Raw genomic sequence first — 24,541 nt, forward strand, 5'->3', positions numbered from 1 at the left:
GCATTTTCCCATCAGGTTGATAAACTTCCTTCAAAGGGATGAACCCTTTCTTTTTGTGATCACGTTAAAACACATATGAACAAAAGAGTCTTACAAACAGAAAACAGCCCTCCAACCCCAAATTGTTATCTAGACAGAACCTGGAGAGTTTCCTATATTCTTCAAAGAAGTTCAGTGGGTATTTGCAGACAGCAGGGTACTATGGCGGGATGTGATCAGGGAGCGGTGTGGTCTGCACAAAGAAGGAGGCATGGGAGGGCAGGAAGCCCAGGGGAATCCTGGTGAGTCTCTTTACTGATGCTGTGATTTGGGGCAAGGTGAATTAATTTCTGTACTGGAAGCTACAGATTCTTTATTTGGGAAATGTGAGACCACATCTGGCTTCCTCACAGCTCAGCTGTAGGATGCCCTGACTGTGTCCCTGCCCTTCCCCTCTCGTGGCCACCAAGTGTTCTGCCCCAGGGCTGGCCCTTCCTCTTCTGGGACCCCTGGTTGTCTTCGTGCAGCTCCTTCTCAGCCGTTTCACCTCCTCTCTCATCACCTTCATGCAGATGCTCATCTGCATCACCTTCAGTATCACTTGTAAGCAGGTGTTGCTCAACTTCTCAGTACTAACACTGACTTCTCACTGAAGTTCATTTCTGAATTATTTTCATTATTATCCTAGTTTGCAGAGTTTCTTCCTTAGTTATTTATGCTGTTTCTTCTTCCAAACAGGATTTAGAGTGGCTCAGCCTGGCTTTCCGGCTCTCTGCTTGGTTGGGGTGGGGCGACCCAGACCCTCTTGCATTCTGTTGAGTGTATGAGTGCTGAGTCCCTTCAGTCATGTCCAGCTCTTTGCAACCCTATGGACTGTAGCCCAACAGGCTCCTCTGTCCATTGGATTCTCCAGGCAAGAATACTGGGGTGGGTTGCCATGCCCTCCTCCAGAGGGTCTTCCTGACCCAGGGACTGAGTCCACTTCTGTTGTATCTCCTGTATTGCAGGCAAACTCTTTACCCACAGAGCCACCAGCAAAAAAAAAAAAAAAAAGCAGATTCTGTCCTTATGTACCACATAGTAAAATGATCCCAATTCACTGTAATCTAGTGACGTTTGCCACTGGCACAGAGATAGCTGGATGGACTGATGGACAAGATTGGAGCCTAGGAAGTGATTCAAGAGACATAAAGAACAGTAATAACTAAAGTAATATTTCAATTTAGAAAGAAAATAGTTACTTTAATAATTAATAGTGCTGGTATAATAAATTCTTCATCCAAAAGAAAAAATAGCTAAATTATTACTTCACACTATATACAGAAATAAATTCCAAAAGGATTCGAGACTTAAATATTTTTTAAAATACAAATAATAAGAATATTTTTAATTAAAGAGGTTATCTGTGTAAACTTACAGTATAGATGCTCTTCCCAAGCCAGACGAGACCTAGAGGCCATGAAGAAAGGAAATATTTGAACAAATAAAAATGTCCGGTTTTTGTATCATTAAAAAAAAAGCAAACTATAAGTGAAAAAAATCTATAGGAAAAAAATCCAGAAGAAATCCAGAAGGTCAGTAAACATAGGAAAAAATGCTCAATTTCACTGAAAGTTGGAAAAATGTAAAACAAAGTAACATGTGGCAATAACTTCTATATCATGCTATTGACATTTTTAGAAGAAAAAGAATGAAAGAATAATACCTAATGCTCTCAAGAATACCAAAAATAGACAGAGGAGCACATTGCTAGGGGGGAATGGGAGTGACTCCAATTTGGGAGAGTAATACAACAAAATCTGTTTTTAAAATGACATATAAACCTACTTCATTTTTGTGAATCTATTCTACAGAAATAAAAACATCGACATATTAGAATATACGCAAGGATGTTATAGAGAATTGCTAATGATAACAAGCAAATGCAAACTAGAAAGTTTTGGTGCCCATAACTAGAGGCATGGTTTTATAAGTGGTGTTCATTTACATTATGGAATATTATACGACTTTTAAAAAGAATGAGGTAGCACTGTATATTGACCTGGAGGACTGTGTTGATATAAGAGGAAAGCAATTTGCAGAGTAATTTTCACAGCATGATCTTATTTCTGTAAAAATCCACAATACAGTTTTCTCTCTCTATGTGCATATATGTTTGGATGATGAGTGAGAAAGATGCAGCCAGAAAGACAAAAATCTGTTGACTTTGGTTCCCTGGGGAGAAGAGGGAACGTGTTGGCAAGATCTTTGTGACTGTCTACACAGACTTATGCTGTAGTACTGTGTCATTGTGTAGTTCTGTTTAAATTTTGTTGGAGTGTAGTTAATTTACAATGCTGTGTTCATTTCAGGTGGATGGCAAAGTGATTCAGTTTTACATATGCATACATACACTCTTTTTGAGACTATTTTCCCATTTAGGTTATTACAGAACATTGAGTAGATCTCCTTGTGCTACACTGTAGGTCCTCGTTGGTTATCTATTGTATATGTCTCAATGGTAGTATGTGAACATTAACCCCAAATTCATAACTTATTCCCCCCGCCATGTTTCCCTTTAGTAACCAAAAGTTTGTTTCTAAAATCTGATTCTACTTCTGTTTTGTACATAAGTTCATTTATATCACTTTTTAAATTATACTTCACATATGAGTGACATCACATGGTATTTGTCTTTCTCCAATTCCACTTTGTACGATCATCTCTAGTTGCAACCATGTTGCTGCAAATGGCACTGTTTCATCCTTTTTATGGCTGAGTAATATTCCATTGTGTCTATGTACCACATCTTCATCCATTCCTCTGTTGATGGACACTTAACGTTGCTTCCATGTCTTAGTTTTCGTATTTGTGTACTTTTTAAACATATATAAAAATGGTTTTTGAAGGAGAGACTTTTTCAAATGTTACCCAGATTCCCAGGCCCCCCTATTCTGTTTGAGCTTTGGGAGAAAAGCTTGAGAATCTGTGTATTAAGATGATGCCCCGGTGATTCTTGGTGAGGTGGCCAAGGATGTCTCAGAAAGCGCAGCAGCACAGAACTGCCCAGGAGGACTGGCCACACAGGCTGGATGGGGAGGACGGTTTGGAGGGAACAGAAGGGAGGCAGGTGAGCAGTGGGTAGAAACTGGGATATGGAGGGCGTGCACAGGAGTGCTCCTATTTGTGAAAGGGGGAATCCCTTCCTTCAGGTTAAGCAGGAAGAAGAGAGTAGTTAAAGGAGACCTGGGGAAGATTCTGAGACATTTCACTTCCACGGGCAGGAAAGGAAACATTGGTAGCTGGGGGGAGAGTGAGGACCTTGGAGAAAGGGTAGGCAATGACTGGGCACCCTCGGGGCAAGCTGTGCTCAGAGGCGGGCCTCGCTCAGGAGCTGAATTTCAGGCACCTCACCCGTCACCAGCAGGACCAGACAGAGCATGGCTCACCTCCTTCTTCCCAAAGAGGGTGAGTGGAGGCTGGGGCGGGTCACCCCTCTGTCCTCACAGCCGTGACCTGCAGGAGGGACGCTGTGATTTGTGATACACGGTTATTATGAGCACAAAATTGGGTCAGGTCCCAACTGGGGGGCCTAGGAAATGATGCCCATCATTTCTTAAGTGCCAGGTGCTGCACAAGTGACCTTGCTAACAGTCACCAGTTCCTTAGGGTAGATATTACTATCCCATCTCCAGAAAGGAAAATTGAGGTTTAGCGAATTGGAAAGACATCATCACTCTGGGCTGGGGCGGCTCCAGGGCCAACATGCCCATGTGTCCCTCATTAAAGCTCTGGTTCTCTCTGCTCCCTCACAGAGGGAAGGTCTGGGGACCTGCCCGAGCCTGTGGACAAGGGGATGAGCCCAGTGGCACCGTAGGCTCTGTCTTCAGGCCAGTGGACAGGCTGGCCTTCCCTCTGCGAGCTGAGCCCACGGGATTCTGCTCTGCCGGCTCCTTTTTTCTCCAACCACTGAGCAGCTCTACTGGTGACTCACCCTCATCCACTGCGCTGACCCACGTCACTGCCCCGAGAACAATGCAGCTCAGAGCAGGGGTCAGGGAGGCCAGCACGGCTGTCCCACCCCCAGAGCCCCAGGGGCCAGCTGGGAAGCCCCAGTTAGACCAGAAATGTGGGTCAGCTCCCTCTGCTCTTCCAGCCTCCCACTGGGACAGCCCAGGTTCCTCTCCTCCATCCGTCTGCCACCTGTGCTTAGGGCAGGCAGAGTGGCCTTGACCACAGGCCAGTGTGCCAAGGAGCAGGGGTGGAAGCCTGTCCTGGGGGCCGGTGTGGTCCCAAATCTCTCACTAAGGGATGATGTGGGGAAGCAGTGTGTACACCTCTTATCCAAGGGTACCAGTTAACCACGGCTGTGCAAATGTCAGGGACCCCTAGGGGCTGTGGACACGGAACCAACCGAGATCGTCCACTGCAGAGTCCTGGGTGTTTCATTCCCTCTTACATCCTCACCATGCAGAGCAGTATCCGGTACATGCAAGCCCCATAAAAATGTAACGAATAAATGACGGGCTTGGTTTTGGCCTTTAGAAGCATAGAATATAGGAGAATCAGACAGCAAACAAATCATGTAGCTCATTCACTCCAATTGTGATGAGGATGATGAAGTTCTGGATCAACTTGCAATTATTTTGAAAAGTGTTAAATGACTTTTCCTTGAGTGAAATTTTCAGACTCTTCTCAGTTTCTATATGAGGGGAAAAAATCTTAAAAAGTAGCATGAGTCTAAGGCAAAATTGCAGCTGCTATTAGATAATTCAGCATGCTATAGTGTTATTTAATGGAAGAATAGATTTTCAGTGGTAGTGAAAACAGACATAGCAAAACAAAAGTGTGTGTGTGTGTGCTCACGTGTGTGTGTGTGTGTGAGTACCCAAGCCTCTCTGTAAGAGTAAGGGGCCAGAAGCCTCATCAGCATAGTCCCAGCAGGGCTTTGGATCAGTTGTTTATCATTTGCAATTTGTCCCCTCCCCTTCCAGTTATGGAAAACTGAACAAATTGCTTGATTAAGATGCTCTAAACTGCCATCTCTCTCTTGTCCTTGTTCCCAAGCCACCAGCCCCTCTGTAAATGGGCAGGAGCCACCATATATAGTGCCTGATGACCCCAAGTCCTCGACCCTCTCAACTGAGGTAGTTTCTCCATACAAGGTGGGCTTAGCTGCCCCAGGGGCCCTCCATAATGATCAGGCTCTCGTCCACAGCCCCACTGCCCCACCTTCTTAGCTGAGTCTCTGACCATTAAAAACACAAACAGCAGATGTGGTAGACCAGTGCGGGAGGCTAGATGCCCTTAAGTCTCAGCTGTTTGGCAGAATCATAATCTTGATCAAGTGTCTTAAATATCTGAGCCTCGATTTGCTCATCTGCAAACTGGAACTGATAATGTTGTCCAAGGGACCTGGTTGTTGAGAGGTAAGAGCAACTGAGGGTGCGTGTACGAAAGCCCAGGGGTGAGGGGAGGTGGGTCGAGGCTGGGAAAGGCACCAACATCCACAGAGCCTGTGCCTCCTCCCCACCAGGCCAGGGGAGAGCGTTTACAGGGATGCCCAGCCTTGCACCGGAAGAAAGTCAGATAAAAGCTGAGATCACCTCTTTCCCCAGGTCTTTTCTCTGTTGGGAAGTGTCTATTTGTGTGGTTGCTGTCTGTGTCTTTGTCCATTTGGGCTGCTATAACAAAATCCCATAGACTGGATGGCTTATAAACCACAGAAATGTATTTCTCACAGTTCTGGAGGCTGGAAGATCAGGGTGTCACAAGGTCAGGTGAAGGTCTCTTCCTGAGTCATCATAGGTATCTTCTCCCTGTCCTCACACTGTGAAAGGCGTGAGGTAGTAATCTCATCCTGAGGTCCCCCCTCCTGACCTCAGCACCTCCAAGAGGCCACAGACCAGCATCGCTGGGGTGAGGATTCCAGCATAGGAATTAGGAGGGGACACAAGCATTAAGGAGCTTCTCAGGTGGCACAGTTGTAAAGGATCCACCTGAGAACGCAGGAGACAGGAGATGTGCGTTCGATTCCTAGGTCGGGAAGATCCCCTGGAGGAGGAAATGGCAACCTCACTCCAGTATTCTTGCCTGGAAAATTCCACGGACAGAGGAGCCTGGTGGGCTACAGGCCACGAGGTCGCAAAGAGTAGGACAGAAGTGAGCAAATGAGCACACACAAGCAGTCAGACCACAGCAGTCCGACTGGATTCAAATAAAACAAGCAGCCCTGCCTGACCCAGGGGGCCAAGCCCAGGTATGGGGCCGTCCTTGAGAATGACCTCCCCAGATCTGGGGGTTTGGGGGACTGGGGAGGTGAAGGGAGACGTTTTAGTCACTTTGTCCAGTTGGAGTTTAGTTATCATCCAAACAACCCTTTAAACTCTTGGATGGAAGTTTTCTTCCTGCCCAGGATCCTATGGGACACGGGCTTAAATCATCAAAGAAAACCACATGAGTGCTTATAACCACAGGAGTGGTTACTCTGAAGAGTAACCCAGCCAGCCCTTCCCTCGGAGGCGAAATGCCTTACGTGAGGTTCACCCAGTACAATTCACAGGCCAGCAGCGAGAGCCTCTGACCTCTGAGGTCATTTTGGCTCCAACTCAAAGCAAACGGAGGTCTGATCCGCAGATACAGGTGAGAAGTGAAGGGAAAGGGAACTAAACCTGTTCTCGGAGTGCAGCCCCGAGAGCACCCGCCTGCGCCTCCAGCCCGTCTGCGCCTGCGCGGCCCTGGCTGACGTGCTAGGTCCAGGCCAGCCCGGTAGCATAGGCTTCATACGGATGATGCGCTAGCTGCAGCGATGGGCAGAAGGTACCCGTGCATCTGGCTACAGCCCGACCTCAGCTTTTCCGTCTGCTTATGTCTCCCACTTGGGATAATCCTCTCCAGACTTGTTCCTTAGTGCAACTTAGAACAGGAATTAAAACTTTTCCGTGGTCGGCCCCCTGCACTGGCTTCTATAACTGTGGAAGTTTGTTCTGCAACCGAAGGCCCCCAGCCCAGGAGGGTCTGTCCACACCCAGTAAAGGTTAGCAGGCCGCAGCTGCGGACCCAGTCGGTCTGGGTGAACGTGCCGTCAGGACGCAGTCCCAGTGTCCATGGAAGAACAAAAGCCCCCAGACCCCAAGGTGGGCCCTGACCAGAGCCCTGACCTAGGTCTCCCCAGCCTCATGGGGCCTCCATTTGCTCATGTGTAAAATGGGGGAATTGGACCTGACTCCCCACTGTATATGTGAGAGGGTGCAGGAGAGGGCTGTCTGAGGGAGCAGACTGGGGTCTGGCCTGCTGCTGAGCCCCCAAACCCTACTGAGCCACAGAAGGAAGCCATGTACCCTGGTTCCCCTCCTGGGGGGGGAACCACTCCTCCTCAGGCTGCTTGTGGGGATCAGCTGCAGGCATTTTGAGGAGGCCCACAAGCTGGAAGGGCACCCAAAGGGACACAGCCATGGCCCCACAGTAAGATGAACAAATAATTCAGCTCAGCCTTGTTCTGAGAGCAGCACAGAAAGAGGTTTTGCTGTTTGCTCATTTTTGATAAGAGGATTTATGGGAGTTCACATATTCTAACATATATCTTTGACACCATGACAAGATGTTCAGAAATGACACATAACTCAGAAATGCTGTCTCTCACCAGAGACCTCCTGTAGCATCAGGTCTTCACAGACTCCAAATTCATTTTAAATAAAAAAAAAAAAAAAAAAGCAAAACCAAGCAATTTAGAGTGCATTCTCTTAAGGGTTAAGTTAACTTGAGTATACCAGTCATCACTACTTTTTTCCTACTCTTGTTGATACTGCTTTTATAATACAGGTAATAAACATGAACATGCAATAAACACAGGCCTGGAAACGCAGGCTGTCTATCTTTCTTCGAAGCAGAGGATGTGGTCCTGACACACACTCCAGTTAAAAACAAATAAAAACAGAAACAGCTACCCAACCCTGCCAACAAACCAAACAGCATGTCTGCCTTGGTCCAGTCACCCATCTGAAAGGCTGAGTGGCGCTGTCAGCACTGGTTCGTGGGGCAAACGGGAGCAGAGCGACTCAAACTGCCAGGTAAACTGCCCTGTAAACACACCGAAACCTGAGGAATGAATGTGAGCCTGATTCTCAGGATAGTTTAGCCCGTTGCTGGCACAGCCTCCATCTGTGCTCTGATTCATTAAAATGCTCAGGTCACCCAGTTTGCCAGGGATACTTGAGTTGCAGATGCTCTTAGAGGCCTTGAGCAGGCTTAGAAGAAATAAAGGACTGCATATCTGCCCCCAAGGTATCCTCCTTCAAAGGAAGAAACAAGCAAAATGCACATAAAAAGATAACGGATAGTGACATACATAAAGAAGTACACTCTCACCAGGGTGGACCATGTGTGCAGTGCAGGGGTTATAGGATCAATGAACGTTAGACTGGGAGACTCAGAGAAAGCTCCGTGAAGTAGTGACTCCATCACTTTGGAAGAACATAGATTGTCAGATTCCAGACATCCTGGTCAACAAGGTGTATCCTCCAGGGTGACTCTCAGGACCAGCAGGCTTCTGGGGACAGACAGAGGAGCGAAAAGGGAGCTGAGTGGAGGGAGCCGCGTGGAAGACCCTGTCCGTGCAGAAGGCGGCTCCTGTGCATCTGTCCACTGAGCACACCTCCGGGGCCTGGCGTCCATCGACTAGAGTCCACCCCCAGCTGAGAAGTGGGCAACTCTGCCAAGGGGTCAGGAACGGACCCACCACAGGTTCAGAGCATCTGAAGAAGGGAAGTCTGAGACAACGTGAGGGAATGTTTTTATGACAACAGAAGCTGAAAGTGATAATACATAAAACAGCAAGGCTTAGGATAGTTTTAGTTAGAAAAAAAGATAAATGACACAAAACTAGCATAATATTGGCTTCATTCTTTTGTGATCTTTTAAAGACTGCCTAAAAAGTCAGAAGAAAGCATATAGCCTGCTGCAATAAAAAACAACAGTGAGGTGGATATTCATTTATATTAGTTATATTATTTTTCCATCAAGTCAATGATATCTGTACATCGACACCCTGGGCATGATAGAATCCAAAATCAGTATCCTTCCTCCCAGTGTCCTAAGTCTGAGATTCCGCACGCTGCTCAGACACCAGCCACTCCTCCAGGTTAGGTACCTGAAGCAGCTGCAGAGACTGTAACCACTGGTAATAGGCCCATTGCCCTGGTGTTTCGAGCAGGGCTGCCAGCCTTCAGAGGGGCCGTGTATGCCATGGTCCACAGCAGGGCACGGAGTGCACTGGACTGTCCTCTCGAAGCTCTCACCAGCTGGTTCCTCAGCCTCCCTTCACCACAACCATGCTTACCTGTGGATCCCCCTGCTGCCCACACGCCCTAAACCCGCCACTGAGCCCAGAGCACAGCTGAGGCCCAGCACAGCCATCAGGCCTGCCAGTGGTGAGGCAACCTCACCTCCCTCCCTAAATGAGCATCTTCAGACACTCAGCTGCTCTCCCCTATCTGGCTTCATGCTCTGGAAAAGGCTGTCTGAGAGGTGGTGCACTTAAAACCATCTCCCAAGGCTCCAGGAGCTTGCAAACTGCAAGCAAATAAAACAGTGTTTTAATAAGCTGTCCAGCCTACAGGGGTCCCGGGACTTTTCTATCAGGACTCCATGACTAATTCTATACAAACGAATGCAGGGTAGAACAATATTTAGCCAGGGGAACTGCAGAAATCTGCTCGTGTGTGGTCCTCCCTGTATCGGAGGGATGGACTGATAGTGGTTTCTCAGGTTATGAGACTACCTGAACTCGAGTTTGGGAAGGAGGGGGCATTTCAGAGGATATTTACCTGTTGTGAAACAAGTCCTGATGTATCCCAAGAAAAACCCCAGTACTGCATCCACACCCTAGAAGCTGGGCCACACAGTTGCAGGAGTCTTTCAGGCCCTTGCTTTGGAAAACGCAAACAGAATTTCCCCCAAGTCACACGTGACTGTTATTCTTATAACCACAAAGTTGGCAGCTTTTCCTGCATCACCCGCCAAGACCCTGAGTGTTCTCCTTTTAGCCTGAGAAGGGGGACAGACCACTGCTCTGCCACTGGTGTTGGCAGGGTTTCTGAAGATGGAAGGGGAAGTAAAATCCTCTCTGAACTCTCAAGACAGGTTCCAGGTCGTCAGCTGTGTTGCAGAAGGCCAGTCTGGCCGCAGCAGCCCCAGCCCTCCTTTGCAGGCTTTTATTCTCTTTGTCCCATCTTCTCACACTCTGAACACACACATCCATGTACCAACATCCTCACACAAGCAGGCACATGGCCCCTGGAAGCTAGTCCACAGCTGAGAAGGGGAAATAGAGGCTGGTGTGGGCGCAAAGACCACCTGCCTGAGACAGCAGACGTCAGAATCCCAGCTTCTCCACTGGTCAGCTCTGCACTTAATCTGAGGCCTACTTTCTTTTCTTTCAAAAATGAAGGTAACATCATCTACTCCAGACTGTTTTTCTGAGGATTAAATGAAATGACAGTGCTAAAGTTCTTTGTAAATTGTAGTGCCTAAAAGGGCCATAAAGGAGCCAAAGGAAAAAGGAGACAGAAAAATGTATAGCCTTACATGCGTCTGTAGAAATATCCTCATGTACTTTGAACCTAGGGTGAAGAGTTAATTAAAGCTCCACCATCAAAAATTTGACCCCATCTACAGCCGGCCTTGTCATAATCAACTTTGTCCATTACCTGTGTGGGGCGGGGCATCACCACATGGGCCTGAGGTACCTGGGCTGACTGGAAACCACTGCTTCACTGCACAGTAACACGGGTCATAAGAATGATGACATCCTGTTTTCATATACAATTTTGACATTTTGCTCACCATGGATCTTTGCATTATTATATTAAAATATTATTCCTCTTGACTACTGAGTTCTCCAGTGCCCTCTTCAATTTTGCACAGCAGGTAGGTTCCTCCCCTGCCTTCTCAGCTGCAGCCCCAGGACGCTGGAAATGGATGTCACTCATTGTCACCAGGCTAGGTGTTGGTGGACCCTCTGTGCAGCCTCAGCCAAGCCTCTTCACCTTCCCTTCCATGTGCCCAATCTATGAAATAATGAAACTGTTGTGAAGGGTATAACGACTGATGTCAAGGACCTTCCAGTTTAGTTGGGAAGCCAAATTGATAGAGTCCAAGGGCAGTCTGAGCTGCTGAGTTACACAGGGCAACACAGCACAAGCTGTTGTTGGAAATGTTGTTCTTATTGTTGTTCAGTCGCTCAGTCGTGTCCGACTCTTTGCGACCCCATGCACTGCAGCATGCCAGGCTTTCTTGTCCTTCACCATCGCCCAAACCTTGCTCAAACTCAAGTCCAATGAGTCAGTGATGTCATCCAACCATCTCACCCTCTGTCATCCCCTTCTCCTCCTGCCTTCAATCTTTCCCAGCATCCGGGTCTTTTCCAACGAGCTGGCTCTTCATATCAGGTGACCAAATTATTGGAGCTTCAGCATCAGTCTTCAAATAAACATTCATGGTTGATTTCCTTTAGGATTGACTGGTTTGACCTCCTTACTGTCCAAAGGACTCTCAAGAGTCTTCTCCAACACCACAGTTCAAAAGCATCAATTCTTCAATGCTTAGCCTTCTTTATGGGCCAAATCTCACATCCATACATGACTACTGGAAAAACCATAGCTTTGACTATATAGACCTTTGTCAGCAAAGTAATGGCTCTGCTTTTTAATATGCTGTCTAGGTTTGTCATAGTTAGGAAACGTTGTAGGATTAAGAAAAGAGGTGGGTGCTTGGGAGCCACGATGTCCATCTGACCAATTCATCAAGGTGAATCTTCCATGAAACATATGCAGGAAAAGAAGAGGCATTTTCAACAAAGAAACACTGAAATGGGCTGAGATACAGCACATTCATGTCCTCTTATCTGGCCCAGGTCTAAGTAACCTCCACAAGCAAGAACCAGAGTTCAAAGGAAGAGTCTAGATTCCCACAGTTGCTCCTAAAAACTCACAGCAAGTGGCAATATTTGGGGGCATTTCAGCTATTTCAGCACCAAACCTTAAAATGGTCCTTAATGATTGCTTTTTACCACACACACAAACAAAGTGCCAAAGTCATCAAACTCAAGAAAAGTCGGAAACTGTCACAGCCAAAAGCAGGCTGTGGGAACATGAGAACTAAATGCACTGTGATGTCCTGGGTGACTTTCTGGGACGTGGAAAGGCAGAAATTAAGGAATCTGAACAGAGCATGGCCTTCACTCAGGCTGAATTCATCAGTTCTTTACAAATAATAGAGTAAGCTGTCAGGGGCGCATGGGGGTTCTATACTACTTATGCAACTTTTCTATAAATCTAAAACTGTTCTAAAATAAAAAGTTTATTAAAGCAAACCAAAAAAAGATTCTTAATGGAACAGCAAGACTAGAATCAGGAAGAGGGGCAAAGATCAAAGTGTGCTCTGACAATGCTGAAGGTCAAAGCCACTTGGGCTAAAGGCTCTTTCCTGGAGGTCCGAGGGGCTCTCCTGGAGGGGCCCCTGAGTGGTCAGCTGACTGAGGTTGGAGCAGGGGGCCAGGGCTCAGAACTCCTGCACCCAGTACAGCTTTAAGTCCCAACCCAGCCTGGGTTCTCTGCACAGCAGAGGGCCACTGCCTCAAGATGGAATTAAGATGAAGTATCACGAGAGGAAAGGTGAAGCTCAGGGCGTGGGGACGTTCTGTAGACATGGGGGCCCAGCTCACTCTGGGGCCTGGTGATTTCCAGATTTCCCTGCTGGGAGAACTGATGAAGTACTGAGATAAACATACAGAAAGGCTCACTGGAAGCACTCCCTGCGTGTGTGTGCACAAGGCGACCCACACAGACACAGCCACCGGAACCCAGCGAGCAGGATGAGGCCCTTCAGCCAGTGCTCCTCCAGGGCTGGCCCCAACCCGTCCACTCAGGAGGGTGACCCCAGATGCATGCACCATTCATTGGCTTCCAAGTAAAGATCAGACAGTTGCTCATCATGTGCAATTGCTGCCTTGTTTTTTAAACCACAAAGAAACAGCAGAGCTCTTGGGTTTGGTCTGCATTTATTCTGCCCAGTGACTGGGAGACCATGCCAGCCAGGAAGCAGTCTGAGGTGAGAACACCGTCCCTGGTGTAAGCACAGAGCCCGCCCTCCCGGCCAACAAGCCCACCTGATTTCTCAGCAGCAGACAGAGACCAACCATGCACGTTAGCAGATGGGTGTGAGCAGCTAGCTGAAGTGTCCAGGGATTGGGCCAGACTCGTAGACTCGCAGCCTTGTGGGCCCTGGCCTGGCTCCATCAGACCCCTCTGCTCAGGTCCCAGGACTTGGTGACTCAACCTCCTGTTTTTCACCCAGCATGTACCTCCCTCTACTTCTGTTTCTCTCTTCAACACTAACCAAAGCTGTCCTTTCTGACTCTCCAGAATGACACAGGATGGGACCTGGGATACTTGGTTGCAGTGCTTTCACCTGGACAGACATCCCCTCAAACACAAAGAAACTATGAGGTACTAAAAATAACTGTGTATTTGAGCATGTGGGGCAAACTGTAAACAACAGGATACCAAAAGGTCAAAACCAACTGCCACTTCTGAGATGCCTGCAGCAAAGCCAGCGTCCTGCTCACCATCCCCGCACACAGCACCGCCTCGGAGGCAGACAGACCACCCACGACACCCCTGCCCTCACCCCGTCTAAGGAACCAGCTAGCCTGCCTCCCCAGGCATCAAGCAAGAGCACCTATTACTTGTTCCCACTCTCTCATGCTGCAGCCCCAATAAAGCCTTGCCTGAATTCCTGTTGGCCTCTTTCCCTCTTATCCTATTTCTATTGATCAAAGAGTCCAACGACCTCAGCTGGTAACAAGAACATCCCTCATCCCTCATCTGGTTTGCATCCTGCCTTTGGGAGCCATTCAGCAGTAAAGTACTCTGTCAGCTGCACAAGGGACCCCACAGGATTGAAGACATTCAATCTCTTCTCTTCAACCCAACTGCAACTTCAGCAATAATTTCACACCAGAATTGTCACCACCTTGTTCACCTTCATTTATCATCATCCCTTAAAATTAAGAACTCTATTCTCATGGCACAGTTTGGAGTTTAGAAGAAAGTTAATGCTAGGACAATTTATAAATATCAATTTATTTTTTTCTGACTTTTCCCTTTGGGGCACTATTGGATAACAATTTCATTAGAAATTTCAAATCAATGATTATCTTTTTTGTTTTTTTTTTTTTTCATTTATTTTTATTAGTTGGAGGCTAATTACTTTACAATATTGTAGTGGTTTTTGCCATACATTGACATGAATCAACCGTGGATTTACATGTGTTCCCCATCCTGATCCCTCCTCCTGCCTCCCTCCCCATCCCATCCCTCTGGGTCTTCCCGGTGCACCAGCCCTGAGCACTTGTCTCATGCATCCAACCTGGGCTGGTGATCTGTTTCACCCTTGATAGTATACTAGTTTCAATGCTATTCTCTCAGAACATCCCACCCTCACCTTCTCCCACAGAGTCCAAAAGTCTGATCTGTACATCTGTGTCTCTTTTTCTGTTTTGCATATAGGATTATCGTTACCATCTTTTTAAATTCCATATATATGTGTTAGTATACTGTATTGGTGTTTATCTTTCTGGCTTACTTCACTCTGTATAATGGGCTCCAGTTTCATCCATCTCATTAGAACTGATTCAAATGAATTCTTTTTAACGGCTGAGTAATATTCCATGGTGTATATGTACCACAGCTTCCTTATCCATTCATCTGCTGATGGGCATCTAGGTTGCTTCCATGTCCTGGCTATTATAAACAGTGCTGCGATGAACATTGGGGTGCACGTGTCTCTTTCAGATCTGGTTTCCTCAGTGTGTATGCCCAGAAGTGGGATTGCTGGGTCATATGGCAGTTCTATTTCCAGTTTTTTAAGAAATCTCCACACTGTTCTCCATAGCGGCTGTACTAGTTTGCATTCCCACCAACAGTGTAAGAGGGTTCCCTTTTCTCCACACCCTCTCCAGCATTTATTGCTTGTAGACTTTTGGATAGCAGCCATCCTGACTGGCGTGTAATGGTACCTCATTGTGGTTTTGATTTGCATTTCTCTGATAATGAGTGACGTTGAGCATCTTTTCATGTGTTTGTTAGCCACAAATCAATGATTTTCTAATCTATCATCCCTTCTACAATTTTTTACTGGCATTCTCTCTCTCTCTTTTTTTTTTTTTTTTTGGTTGAACTGGGTGCTCATTGTGTCTTACGGGCTTTCAGTAGTTGCAGCGCGGGGACATTTCTCTCTTGTTGTGGAGCACAGGCTCAGCACTCGCAACTCACAACTTAGTTGCCCTGCGGCTTATGGGATCTTAGTTCCCTGACCAGGGATTGAACCTGTGCCCCTTGCAGTGGAAGCCCAGGATCTTGACCACTGGACCACCAGAGAAGTCCCCCTGGCATTCTTCTTTAAAGTAAATCTTTCCTTTACCAGCTGAAGCAATTTGGCCAGCAGAATGGAGAAAATGAATGATTATGCTTTAAAACCTTTAGATAAGAAATTGATTCTTTGTTGCAACAAATAGTGAAAATGGAGGACCTTCTCTGTCTCTCTCTGTTTTGGTGGTCATTACAAATTCATTACCTTCTCCATTTAAATTTTTTGTTTTTTAAATCTTATTTTTATTTTTAAGACTTTCTCCATTTTTAAAAAATTTTATATATATATTTACTTGCTTACTTATGGCTGCACTGGGTCTTTGTTGCAGCGAGCAAGGGCTACTCTCTAATTGCAGTATGCAGGCTTCACATTGTGATGGGTTCTCTTGCTGCAGCGCATGGGCTCTAAAGTGCTGGAGCTTTGGTAATTTGGCTTGTGGGCTCAGTAATTGAAGCATGCTAGCTCTAGAGTGGAGAAGGCAGTGGCACCCCACTCCAGTACTCTTGCCTGGAAAATCCCATGGACGGAGGAGCCTGGTAGGCTGCAGTCCATGGAGTTGCTAAGAGTCAGTCAGGACTGAGCGACTTCACTTTCACTTTTCACTTTCCCCGCATTGGAGAAGGAAATGGCAACCCACTCCAGTGTTCTTGCCTGGAGAATCCCAGGGATGGGGGAACCTGGTGGGCTGCCATCTGTGGGGTCGCACAGAGTCGGACACGACTGAAGCGACTTAGCAGCAGCAGCTCCAGAGCACAAGCTCAGTAGAGTGCCAGTGTTCCAAGTCAGGACCTCCAGCTCAGAGCGCACACTTCTAGTCACCCTCTCTGACACTCTTCTTTACTACTCAGAGTACATTAACCAATGGAAAAGGTGCTTTTGAGATAAAGTCCTTCACATATGATACTGTCACATGGATTCTGAGAAACCAACTTACACTTTCATTTATGACTGAGTACCTTCCGGCAGATTAATGTTCCTGCCAAAAATAACTTTAAAAGCAGGATTAAACATTTTAAAAATCATTTTCCATGCATCAGAGAGCCACTGAAGCAAAGAGGACTGGAGGGTCCAGGATTCCGGAGAGGGAAGAGGCATGGATGAATGGGCCAGCTTTGTGCAACTACGTTAACCCTTGGGGCATTTGCTGAGCCTGAGGACAAGTCAAGGGCTGAAACGCTGGGTTCTTCCAGGGCAAAGGTGCCACTGGGACAGAGCTTTAAGAGTTTTCATGGATAGTTGAGGGATCTATTATTTCAATGAGAATGAAAGGGCAGAGAAGTGGACCTGTCACTCTGCCAGGCTTTCCCTCCAGAAACTTCTGGAAACCTGAAGCTAGGCAGAGCAGAAAGTGAAACGTAAGGCAAGCAGCCCAAGAAGATGATGTAGACATCCATCACACTCTTATTCTTATACCTCCTGAGCACAACTAAAAGCCCTGAGCAGTGTATCATGTAACAAACGAAAGGTGGAGAAAAGAAGGTGGGGACCTGGGGACCTGGCAAATGACATGGTGGTGGGAGCTCTAGGCTTGTTTATTGGCTTCGGTTTGTTCATCTTCTGTAAGACATCACTGGAGCTGAGAAACTGGCAAGACAGATACGACAGTGAGAAAAGATCAAAAATAGTCCCAACAGAAGCCTACTGTCTCTAGTCAAAGGGCCAGGAAGGCCATCCCAGCAAAGCAGAAAACTTTTAGACAATAACTGTTCTGCTCTAGGCAACATCACAGAAAAGCTGGGACCTCACTCCCACCCATAACCAAACCTGAGCCTGGACTTCTATCCTCATTACAATATAACAAATGCCCAACACCCCTTTAGGATGCAGTCAGAGAAGATCAGTAAGAAGCTGGGACTCTCACCCTCACTGGCTGGTATGAGGCCTCGTTCCCCATAGGAGACCACATGCGAAGCCTAAAGCTGCCATCTCCAGCTGGCAGTACTAAGGCAGATTAATTTTAATTTTGACACAGAGCAGTGTCAGAGAAAGCCAGTTAAAACAGAAGTTTAAATAATATCCACAATCTCAGAATATGAAAATGTGGAGGTTTCCACTGAAAATCATTCATCATACCAAAAACCAGGAAGATCTCAAAATGAATGGAAAAAAAAGACAACCAACAGATCCAACAATGAGATGAGAGAAACGTTACAAGAATCTGACAACAATTTTTAAGCAACTGTGGTAAGATGCTTTGATAATGAGTTTCAAAGTAAATGTTATTAGTACCATTGAACTATTCACTGTAAAATGGTTAAGATTATGGAAAACTAAGAGAATTGTCACCAGCAGACCTACTCTAAAAGAAGGGCTAAAAGAAATTCTCTAAACAGAAGAGAAAAAAAAAAAAAACCCAATAAAAGAAACCTTGGAATATTAGGAAGGAAGAAAAAAGATAGTAAGCAAAAAAATTAGTAAATACAGCATGCACTACATGATGTGTGGTACAATAAAGTTAAGGTATTGCTTGTGGATCAAAAAAAAAAAAAGGAATAAAACAGTGAATATCAATACAGACCCTGCAAATAGCAAAGATATATTAAGGAAATACTGTGAATAAGTCTCAGTTCAGTTCAGTCACTCAGTCGTGTGCAACTCTTTGGGACCCCACAGACTGCAGCACATCAGGCCTCCCTGTCCATCACCAACTCCTGGAGTTTACTAAAACTCATGTCCATTGAGTCGGTGATGCCATCCAACCATCTCATCCTCTGTCGTCCCCTTCTCCTCCCATCTTCAATCTTTCCCAACATCAGGGTCTTTTCCAATGAGTCAGTTCTTCACATCAGGTGGACAAAGTATTGGAGTTTCAATTCAACGTCAGTCCTTCCAGTGAACACTCAAGACTGATATCCTCTAAGATGGACGGATTGGATCTCCTTGCAGTCCAAGGGACTCTCAAGAGTCTTCTCCAACACCACAGTTCAAAAGCATCAGTTCTTATGTGCTCAGCTTTCTTTATAGTCCAACTCTCACATCCATACATGACTACTGGAAAAACCATAGCCTTGACTAGACAGATATTTGTTGGCAAAGTAATGTCTCTGTTTTTTAATATGCTGTCTAGGTTGGTCATAACTTTCCTTCCAAGGAGTAAGCGTCTTTTAATTTCACAGCTATAGTCACCATCTGCAGTGATTTTGGAGCCCCCAAAAATAAAGTCTGCCACTGTTTCCACTGTTTCCCCATCTATTTGCCATGAAGTGATGGGACCGGATGCCATGATCTTTGTTTTCTGAATGTTGAGCTTTAAGCCAACTTTTTCACTCTCCTCTTTCACTTTCATCAAGAGGTTCTTTAGTTCTTCACTTTCTGCCATAAGGATGGTGTCATCTGCATATTTCTCCTGGTAATCTTGATTCCAGTTTGTGCTTCATCCAGCCCAGTGTTTCTCATGATGTACTCTGCATATAAGTTAAATAAGCAGGGTGACAATATACAGGCTTAATGTACTCCTTTTCCTATTTGGAACTAGTCTGTTGTTCCATGTCCAGTTCTAACTGTTGCTTCCTGACCTGCATACAGATTTCTCAAGAGGCAGGTCAGGCAGTCTGATATTCCCATCTCTTTAAGAATTTTCCACAGTTTGTTGTGATCCACCCAGTCAAAGTCTTTGGCATAGTCAAGAAAGCAGAAATAGATGTTTTTCTGGAACTCTCCTGCTTTTTCAATGATCCAGCGGATGTTGGCAATTTGATCTCTGGTTCCTCTGCCTTTTCTAAAACCAGCTTGAACAGCTGGAAGTTCATGGTTTACATACTGTTGAAGCCTGGCTTGGAGAATTTTGAGCATTACTTTACCAGTGTGTGAGATAAGTGCAATTGTGCAGTAGTTTGAATATCCTTTGGCATTGCCTTTCTTTGGGATTGGAATGAAAACTGACCTTTTCCAGTCCTGTGGCCACTGCTGAGTTTTCCAAATTTGCTGGCATATTTAGTGTAACACTTTCATGCATCATCTTTTAGGATTTGAAATAGCTCATTGGAGTTCCACCACCTCCACTAGCTTTGTTCGTAGTGATGCTTCCTAAGGCCCACTTGACCTCACATTCCAGGATGTCTGGCTCTAGGTGAGTGATCACACCATTGTGATTATCTGGGTCATGAAGACCTTTTCTGTACAGTTCTTCTGTGTATTCCTGCCATCTCTTCTTAATATCTTCTGCTTCTGTTAGGTCCATACCATTTCTGTCCTTTATTGTGCCCATCTTTGCATGGAATGTTCCCTTGGTATCTCTAATTTTTTTGAAGAGATCTCTAGTCTTTCCCCTTCTATTGTTTTCCTTTATTTCTATGCACTGATCACTGAGGAAGGCTTTCTTTTCTCTCCTTGCTATTCTTTGGAACTCTGCATTCAAATGGGAATATCTTTCCTTTTCTCCTTTGCTTTTTGCTTCTCTTCTTTTCACAGCTATTTGTAAGACCTCCTCAGACAGCCATTTTGCTTTTTTGCATTTCTTTTTCTTGGGGATGGTCTTGATCCCTGTCTCCTGTACAAGGTCACAAACCTCTGTGCATAGTTCATCAGGCACTCTGTCTATCAGATCTAGTCCCTTAAATCTATTTCTCACTTCTGCCGTATAATTGTAAGGGATTTGATTTAGGTCATATTTGAATGGTTTAGTGGTTTTTCCTACTTTCTTCAATTTCAGTCTGTATTTGGCAATAAGGAGTTCATGATCTGAGCCACAGTCAGCTCCCGGTCTTGTTTTTGTTGACTGTATAGAGCTTCTCCATCTTTGGCTGCAAAAAATATAATCAATCTGATTACAGTGTTGACCATCTGGTGATGTCCATGTGGAGAGTCTTCTCTTGTGTTGTTGGAAGAGGGTGTTTGCTATGACCAGTGCATTCTCTTGGCAAAACTCTATTAGCCTTTGCCCTGCTTCATTCTGTACTCCAAGGCCAAATTTGCCTGTTACTCCACGTGTTTCTTAAATTCCTACTTTTGCGTTCCAGTCCCCTATAATGAAAAGGATATTTTTTTTGGGTGTTAGTTCTAAAAGGTCTTGTAGGTCTTCATAGAACCATTCAACCTCAGCATTACTGGTTGGGGCATAGACTTGGATTATCGTAATACTGAATGGTTTGCCTTGGAAACGAACAGAGATCATTCTGTCATTTTTGAGGGTGCATCCAAGTACTGCATTTCTGACTCTTTTGTTGACTATGATGGCTACTCCATTTCTTCTAATGAATTCTTGCCCACAGTAGTAGATATAATGATCATCTGAGTTAAATTCACCCATTCCAGTCCATTTTAGTTTGCTGGTTCCTAAAATGCCGATGTTCACTCTTGCCATCTCCTGTTTGACCACTTTCAAACTGCCTTGATTCATGGACCCAGCATTCCAGGTTCCTATGCAATATTGCTCTTTACAGCATCGGACCTTGCTTCCATCACCGGTCACATCTACAACTGGGTGTTGTTTTTGCTTTGTCTCCGTCACTTCATTCTTTCTGAATAAGTCTACAGACATAAATTTAACAGCTCAGTGAAATGGACTAATTCCTCAAAAGATACAAACTACTATAGCTCATCCAATATGAAATAGATCATTTGAATGACCCTATGAATATTATGAAAATTGAATTCATAGTTTAAAACTTCCCAAAGTAAGAACCTCTGAGTGGAGATTTATACCAAAGATTTAGAGAAAATTAACACCAATTCTACATACCTCTTCCAGAAAACAGAAGAAAAAGGACTCCTTCTCTATCGATTTTATGAACTTGGTATTACCCTGGCTTCAAATTCAGGCAAAGATAGTTCAAAGGAAAAAAGGAAGCCACATGCCAATATCCCTCATGAATATAGAAACACAAATCTTTAACAAAACATTGCAAATGAAATTTAGCAACATATTTAAAAATTGTGCATAACCAAGTGGTCTTTATTCTAGGGATGCAAGGATATTTCAGTATTTTAAAATCAATCAGTATTAACAGCATATTAACCAGCTAGGAAGAAAATCATATGATGTCATATAATAAAAATTTTGTCTGGTCTTTGTTCCTGGTTTCTGGGAAGGAGCTTCTAAACCCTTGGAATCGCCCAGTGACAAAAGCATCTTTGTCATTCTCTGTGGGTCCTGGGACCGTGTCTGAGCTATGCTAATTTAGTAACTCGTGATGGGCCCTTAGATAGTTTCAGAATGAGGACTGGTTACTCCAGAAAGGCCAACCACATCATTAAAGGCTTGGGGCTTTAATCTACATGGTATCAGCTCAGTCTCCCAGTGTCCAGGGAGAGGAGAGGAATGGAGATTGAGTTCAACCATGTGAGCAGCTATTCAATCCATCATGCCTTTGTAATGAAGCCCCAATACACTCTATGGGCACCAAATCTTGGTTGAGCTTCCTGGTTGGTGAACTTATTGATGTGCCCAGGGGGTGAGACAGCCTGAGTCCCTCAGGAGAAGACACAGAAGCTCTGCACTGAGGCCCTTCCAGACCATACCTTTCCGATCTCTTCTTTTTGCTGCTCCTGATTTATATCTTTTAATGTAAAACTTTAAGAGTTAGTGTAGGGTTTTCCTGAGTTCTGTGAGTCATTCTAGTGAATTATCAAACCTGAGGTGGAACCCCTGAATTTGTAACCAGTTGGTCAGAAGTTCAGGTGGCCTGGGAAACACAGAAGTCATGGTTGACATCCAGAATGAGGACAACTTGCCTGAGGACTGAACGCTATACTAACATCCAGTGAATTCGCATCTGAATTGCATTGCAGTGTTGTGCATAATGGCATGAATTGATGCAGGAAAATAATTTGACAAAATTCAATATGCCATCTCAGATAAATAGGAATAGAGAGAACTTCCTCAACTTGATAAAGAGAACCAAAAAAATAAAAATAAAGAGAACCTACAAAAAGCCTATAGCTAACATTATACTTAGTAGTGAAAGAAAGAATGATTTTCCTCTAAGACTGAGAATAATGCAGAGATAGATATTACGTTGCCAACAAAGGTCCATCTAGTCAAAGCTATGGTTTTTCCAATAGTTATGTATGGATGTGAGAGTTGGACCATAAAGAAAGCTGAGCACCAAAGAATTGATGCTTTTGAACTGTGGTGTTGGAGAAGACTCTTGAGAGTCCCTTGGACTGCAAGGAGACCCAACCAGTACATCCTAAAGGAAATGAGTCCTGAATATTCATTGGAAGGACTGATGTTGAAGCTGAAACTCCAATACTTTGTCCACCTGATGTTAAGAACTGACTCATTTGAAAAGACCCTGATGCTGGGAAAGATTGAAGATGGAAGGAGAAGGAGACTACAGAAGATGAGATGGTTGGAAGGCATCACTGACGCAATGGACATGAGTTTGAGTAGGCTCCGGGAGTTGGTGATGGAGAGAGGCCTGGCAGGTTGCAGTCCATGGGGTTGCCAAAGAGTGGGACGTGCCTGAGCAACTGAAATGAACTGAACTGAACTGATGATATTCGTGGATTGAAAGGCTAGTCACAGAATATGAAATTAAAATCAGCTATATTTCTATATAGTAGCAACAAACATAAGCAACTGAAATTAAAAATGGAATAAGTGATTTGTAATCACTTAAAAATGAAATACTTAGGTGTGAATCTACAAAACACATGCAGAAATTATATGCTCCAAACTGCACAAAACTGATGAAAGAAATAGAAACTAAATTAAGAGAGATATAAGATTGGAAGACCCAACATTGTAAAGGTGTGAGCTCTCCTCAGATTGATACATGGGTTTAACACAATTACCATGAAAATCCTACCAAGATTTTTTTGTAGCTATAGACAAAATTATTCTCAAATTTATATGAAAAGGTAAAGGCACTAGAATAGATAAATGACTTTGAAAATGAAATTGAATAACAATTTTGAAAATGGATAGACAAAATTATTCTAAATTCTATATGGAAAGACAAAGGCAATAGAATAGATAAACATAGGTAAATACAGAACCTCAAGGTCAGTCCCATACCTTTTGAAAAACCAACTCAAAGTGGATCATAGACTTAAAATGTAAAGCATGAAAACTATAAAACTTGCAGGAGAAAAAATGCAAGCAAAATCCTTTAAGAACTAGGGCAAGGCGAAGAGCCCATAGACTTTACATCAAAAGCCTGATCTATAGAAGAAAAAATTGGTGAATCAGGCTTCATCAATGTTTAAAATTTCTACTGTACAAAAGATCTTGTTCAGAGGATAAAAAGACAGCCACAGAAGGGAAGATAATAGTTTTCAACCATCTATCTGACAAAAGACTCATATCCAGAATATATTTTTTTCATAATACACCTTTTAAAACACCATAGTAGGAAACAAACAATCCAGTCAGAAAATGGGCAAAACTGAGTAGCTAGGCTGAGGCCATGTGACTAGTTTTACACAAAGGGCTCTGAGCAGAAGGGATACATCACTACCAGTCAGACTTTGTAGGAGGTGGTGTCAGTTTTCCGTGTCTTCCCTCTCCCCTTACTGGAAGCCATGTGCTGAGACGGTATCTCCCATCATGCAGGGGTCTGGCCCCTTGAGACACTGGCTGGAGACAGATTCTCTGGTGAGCTGTTCACATTGGGCATCACATGAGCAAGAGACAAGCCTTTGGCGTGTTAGGTGACTGTAATTTCTGAAATTATTTATTTTTACCGTTAGCTATCCTATCTGACAAATGCAGTAATGAACTATCAATATAATGTCATAATTTAATACACATTTTTATATCATTGGGCATTGTGACTTCTGTGGTTTTTCAGGTATTTATAATTAATGATGCTGTAGTGACTATCTTTGCTTATGTGATACACTTGGTGCAGGATTTTCTTTGGAGTAGAGTAAGGGTAAAGATTATGTCCTAAGATATTTCTAAAGGCTGTGTTACCAATGAAAGGAGATAAAGTCTTCTGTTATTCTGTATATCCTGTTAGTGTCTAATATACAGAATTTGGTCATCAGAACTTTGTTGAATGAGTACTTTCTATTTTTGCCATCACCAATCTTGCTAACCTTTTCTATGGCCATATTTTAGGCAGTTAGTGGGCATAAAGTGATTCTTTCCTGATATTTTGGTTTGCATGGCTTTGGTTAGAAGTGAGGTTGAGCGTCTCTTCATATACTTGTTGCTGCCGCTGCTGCTGCTAAGTCGCTTCAGTCGTGTCCGACTCTGTGCGACCCC

Source organism: Cervus canadensis, chromosome 8 (genome assembly GCF_019320065.1).
Source record: "Cervus canadensis isolate Bull #8, Minnesota chromosome 8, ASM1932006v1, whole genome shotgun sequence".
NCBI lineage: Eukaryota > Metazoa > Chordata > Mammalia > Artiodactyla > Cervidae > Cervus > Cervus canadensis.